We start from the raw sequence: 6230 nt of genomic DNA, 5'->3' as shown, positions 1-6230 counted from the left end.
AAATAAATAAATAAATACTCTGTGTGTGTGTGTGTGTGTGTGTGTGTGTTCATTCATTCAATGGACACATTTTTAAAAAAATACTTGAACATCTTCTATTTGTTGAAGAACTACTTGCTAAACATTGGCGAACATTTGCTTGTGAGGGCAAGATTCTAAAATTTACAAGCTTTGTCTTCAAACAAATGTAATATTTATTTTTCAGTTAATTTCACTAAACTAAGCTAAAACTGATTTAGCCAATAATATATTCGGCACAATGAGATGATCTTTGTAAAAGAACCTTTCCTTCCGTTCACAGCAAGCATCCTGCAAATACAATTTCACATTCTCTTAACTAAAGTATTTTTGTTTCCAAGCTGGAAATTCAACTGCAAACATTCTGTGTAGCAATGAAAACAGAAAACCACTTTGTTTCCTATCATGCTAAGAGAGACAGGGAAAAGGGAGAGAGCGAGATAGACAAATGAAGCAGGTATTTTCAATATTTCATATCTTGATTTGTAAGAATTCTGCTAACTGACGATACAAAGAAAAATGCTACATGGGTTGTTTCTTTCTAAAAAAACAAGCCTAGTTTATGATGAATGAAGGCAAATATACATGTTCCCAGGATAATGTTGCAGGATCCAATTCGAGTCGGTCACCGGGACAAGAGATTTAGTCTTCCAAACTTTTGAACTCGTGCTGGAGCCCAACTCTGGAGAACTTCCCTCTCTCTCATTCACATATTCTAGAGACAGAGAGAAGTTCCCTCAAGATGGATTCCAGCACGATTCCAAAAAATTGGATCCTGGCTTATGTTGCTGTTTTGAGAAACAGGCTAGTGTTCAATATGTGTCCGTTACAGTTAACAACCAATTTATAGAGCTAACCAGGATTCTTTTTCATTTTCCATGTTTATATTTCCATGCAATATACAAATGAAAGAAGTTAAGCCTAAAGAGGGTATACAGGAAGCCAGACAAGGCAGAATATCCAAGTCTCTTATCAATTTAGATTTAAAATTTACCTCCCTCGTACCAACAGGGGAAAAAATACATTTGATTTTCCCAATATAACTTAGTTTAAAAAAAAAAACTTTCTACAACCTCTCAAAACTGTTCCCATGAGGAAGAATGAAAAAAAAAAGCTTACTAAAGCCACATTTACACAGCTGCTTTGCCACATGTTTGCCTCTTTTCCAAAACCATCAGCAAGTTCAGAGAACTTTTCTGATAAAACAGGACTGGACTGGCTTGGCCTGGTGTGATGATGGGAAATTAATTTATAAAATTTGTTCATTAAACAAATATATATGGCCACCCATCTATCAGAAATAACTCTAGGTCAGGGGTAGGTAACCTTGGCTCTTTTATGACTCGTGGACTTCAACTCCCAGAATTCCTGAGCCAGCATGGCTCAACTCTCTCTTTCCCCTCAGCGTGGCTGGCTCAGGAATTCTGGGAGTTGAAGTCCACGAGGCATAAAAGAGACAAGGTTGCCTACCCCTGCTCTAGGTGAAGGAAATGTGATTTTATTAGCTGTAATTAGCAATTGTGACAGTTCTTTGATAAAAAAGACAAATTCCAATGAATGTCAATAACATGTACGTATCTGTAGCCAATCTATCCCCAAGAAAATATGGACATGCAAGGAAGAAGATAAATACAATTGCAAGATTCCTAGATGGTCAAAGTGAGGGGAAGCAATGGGATTAGAGACATGAATTGGATAGTCTGTGATCTGATGGACTAGGCCAGGGATGTCAAACTCGCAACGTCACATGACGTGTCGTGACATATCACGACTTTTTTGCCATTGCCAGCAATGAGGTGGGCGTGGTTTCACTATGATGCATCCAGCCCGTGGACCGGCAGTTTGACACTCCTGGACTAGGCAAATAGCTAAATAACATCATCAAAATTAGCCAATGCTCTGAGTCCAACTGAACCTGAAAGATGTATTTCAAAGATCATTGGAAAGCATTAAGTGTTGTTCCAACTCCATTTAGTTGCTGGACGGCCTCCACTCAAAGGGAGGTCAGTAATATTACCTCCTAGATCAGGCATGTCAAACTTGCGATGTCATGTGATGTCGCGCAACGTATCGGGCTGGTTTTGCCATTGCCGGCAATGGGGTGGGCGCAGCTTCCACGTGACGCGTCCGGCCCGCAGGCCAGTTTAACAACCCTGTCCTAGATTCTCAGGTTTGGAAATGTGATGGGCATTTACTGGCAAAATGTCTCTTGATTCCATAGGTGTAGCATTTTAAAGCTGATTTGGGAACAAAGTTTAAGCATAGTTGGCAAGGGTGAAGTGACATAGGTTGTCACAATAAAAGCATAAACCAAGAACACTTCTGCATTGTTTTTCTAACTGACAAGAAAGTTCTGACACAAAATTAGTTACTAAATTAAATCTGGTTTATTTCTCAGTAAATGTATATAGGATGGCAGTTCTAGAAGGTGGCCCCTTTCCCATCTATCTACGTATTTACTGAGCAATTTATACTGCTCCAAAAAGAACGACTGCACTCTTGAGAATTAATTCTATTCTTAAAGGTGCTATAAGCGAGTTTTAGGCCAAAGCTGTCAGAACAATTTACAGTTTAAATAAAATAAATATATATATATAAAGTTCACACACACACATTACCACCAAATAAAACAAAGGAAAAACAGTTGCAGTACAAAATCCTAAAAGACACCAGTGCACTTTTGAAACAGAATGTTTTAAAAAGCCTTGGCTGGAGTTTTGAAAAATACTTTACATAGTAACAAAGAGAACTGACAAATGTATTTTTCTCTACACAAGTAATTCAATAACCAGGTGCTACATAGAAAGGCTGTTTTGCTAGTAGCTACTTACCTAATCTCAGCAGAAGCACCTGGAGATAACACAGATAACACTGAGAGGTAAATATGGAGAAGATGCTTAGTCAGATAGCTTGACTCATTTAGCACTTTAAAACTTTTTTTTTGCCACCAAACAGAATAAGGTTAGTAAATCTAACAACAACAACAACAATAATAATAATAATAATAATAATAATAAATTGGAAGGGACCTTGGAAATCTTCTAGTCCAACCCCCTACTCAGGCAGGAAACCCTATACCATTTCAGACAAATGGTTGTCCAATTTCTTCTTAGAAACTTCCAGTGTTGGAGCATTCACCGCTTCTGGAGGCAGGTTGTTCCATTGATTAATTGTTCTAACTGTCAGGAAATTTCTCCTTAGTTCTAGGTTACTTCCTTCCTTGACTAGTTTCCATCCATTGCTTCTTGTCCTGTCTTCACGTGCTTTGGAGAATAGCTTGACTCCCTCTTCTTTGTGACAACCCCTGAGATATTGGAACACTACTATCAGGTCACCCTTCGTCCTTCTCTTCATTAAACTAGAAATACCCAATTCCAGCAACTGTTCTTTATATGTTTTAGCCTCCCATCCTCTGATCATCTTTGTTGCTCTTCTCTGTACTCTGTACTCTGTACTCTTTCTAGCATGCCTGGCTGAAGAATTCTGGGAGTTGACGTCCACAAGTCATAAAAAGGCCAAGTTTGAAGACCCCTGTTCTAGAGTCTCAACATCTTTTTTACATCGTGGTGACCAAAACTGGATGCAGTATTCCAAGGGTGGCCTTACCAAGGCATTATAAAGTGGTATTAACACTTCATGTGATCTTGATTCTATCCCTCTGTTAATGCAGCCTAGCACTGTGTTGGCTTTTTTGGCAACTGCAGCATACTGCTGGTTCATATTTAAGTTATTGTCCACTAGGACTCTGAGATCCCTCTCACAGTTATGAATATTCAGCGAAGTACCACCTATAATATACCTGTGCATTTGATTTTTCTTGCCTAAATGTAGAACCTTGCTTTTTTTACCACTGAATTTAAATTTGTTAGATAGCGCCCAATGTTCAAGTCTGTCAAGATCCTTCTGTATCTTAAGCCTATCTTCTGGAGTGTTGGCTATTCCTACCAACTTGGTGTTGTCTGCAAATTTGATGAGTTCCCCATCTATCCCCTCATCCAAATCATTGATGAAGACGTTGAAGAGCACTGGGCCCAAAACAGAACTCTGGGGCACCCCACTGCACACTTCCCTCCATGTAGATGCAGTTCTACATAAAGCATTTTTGCATGTGGTGGGGTGCCTGTTTGTTCGTTTTAAATGCTGCCTTTGGGATTATGGTTGCAGTAGTTCCTTCGTTCTCAGTGGTTGGTAGATTGGGTCAATGTCAATGTATCTGTTTATTGACTTATTGGTGGAGAACCAGGCTTTGAGGAATTATCTTTTTGTGTCCTTCTGAGTCTTCATGGACGGACATGAGGGATAGTGTCAGACATGACCCACTATCCCTCATGTCTGTCCACGAAGACTCAGAAGGACACTAGTTTGATCTATCTGGGACCACAGTTGTAACCCAAGCGAAATCAAGGCGAGAAAGAGAATTCCTTGAAGCCTAGTTCTCCACCAATAAGTCAAAAAACAGACACATTGACATCGACTCAATCTACCAACCACTGAGAACAAAGGAACTAGTTCAACTGCAATCCCAAAGGCAGAATTTACTATAAAATGAATAAACAGGCACCACACCACACAGCAAAAATCACAACCCCCCACAAGAAATCAGACCACATCCCAACAACAGCCAGCCAAACAAACAATCCAAAATCAGACCCGAAACCAGACCATGACTCAGAGGCAACCAACCAACCAAACACCATTTGCATCATACAGATGATACTTAAAACACCAAGGACTATGGCCCAGCAAGAACAAACAGCCAATCAAACAGCCTGAAACCAAACCATGACTCAGAAACAACTGGACAAATAACACTCACACCAATTTAAAGGCCAATGCTCTGACAGATTAGCACAATTCAAAGCGCACTGAAGTTGTTCCCCCCAAATGGAGATGAAGCATTTGCTGCCAAATTGCCAAGCTCGGAGATCAAATGAACAGCCCATTTCTAGATTTATTTATATGCTGCCCATCTCACTATCAACGTGACTCCGGGAAGTGTGGAGATAGGTTCTTCTTTCTTAGTCTACCAGCCACCTCCAGTATAGAATGCCTCCATTGGGGTCCCAAACCAATTGGCAGAGCCAGGTTTTGTGGCCTTTTCAGAAGGCCAACATAGTGGGAGTGGATCCTACCTCCAGCAGAAAGATGCTTCAGAGGGCAGGAGCTATGGCAAAAAAAAGCTTTTCTCCTGGACCCCACCAACTGAAATTCCTTGACTGATGGAGTCTGCACCATGCCCTTCAGCTGGAGCGAGTCCAATTCCACTGGACTCGCTGGACAGTCCCTCAGGTAGTCTGGTCCCATGCCATCAAAGGCTTTAAAGTAATACAATCAACACCTTGAGTTGGATCCAGAAGCGAACTAGCCACCAGTGAAACTCACATATATATTGATTATATGTTGCTTTCACTTTGATTTTGATCTTTTTACTAGATTATGTGATGATTTATTGTTTTAGGATATTTTCCCATTTTTTATGACATATCATTTATTGTGACCAAGTGGATATTGTAATCACCACAAATTGGCTATGTTGGAAGTCTAACATTATAAAAATTGTTAAATAAATCCCAATTTAACAAATTGAATCTGTGTCACTTTGCATAAGCATAATTCTATATTACAAATAAATTTTCAACATTTAGAATATGTTTCTATTCCTTATAGTCCAATAATGCTTAAGAAGGTTATCATGTTAGGTTATCATGTTTACCAAGTATTTATAAAAAGTAACCGAACATTTTTAAGAATATACATATTTCAGCTCTTACACAGATATGGATTGCAGACAAAAATTTGTACAATGTGTTCTTGGAACTGTAAATGACTTTGATTTTAACAACCATCAAACTGCTTTTGTTAGGTGTAAAGAAGTAGAATAACATTCTCCAACTGCTACAGCTTGTGATAAACATATACAATTTGCAGCTGCTCAGCTGTTCCCACCTTCACAACAAATCAAATGAATGTAAAAAATGTACACACCCAACAGTTAATGTTATTTTTAAAGACAGCTGTAACTACTGGAGAAATCCCATGAACTCCTATAGTACTTATGTTATAGACCTGGAATAAATTTAGTATCAGCAGCAAAATTTCAAGATTGGTAAAACATACTTTCCCATTAAACTAACCAAACTTATGGAGACCCCTTACTTTAGTGAATGATTTGTGTGCCATACTCTTCTTTCTATTTACTGGTATAACCATAA

This window comes from Protobothrops mucrosquamatus, unplaced genomic scaffold (genome assembly GCF_001527695.2).
Source record: "Protobothrops mucrosquamatus isolate PMUCROS unplaced genomic scaffold, P.Mucros_1.0 scaffold1068, whole genome shotgun sequence".
Lineage (NCBI taxonomy): Eukaryota > Metazoa > Chordata > Lepidosauria > Squamata > Viperidae > Protobothrops > Protobothrops mucrosquamatus.
This window is presented reverse-complemented; position numbering follows the sequence as displayed.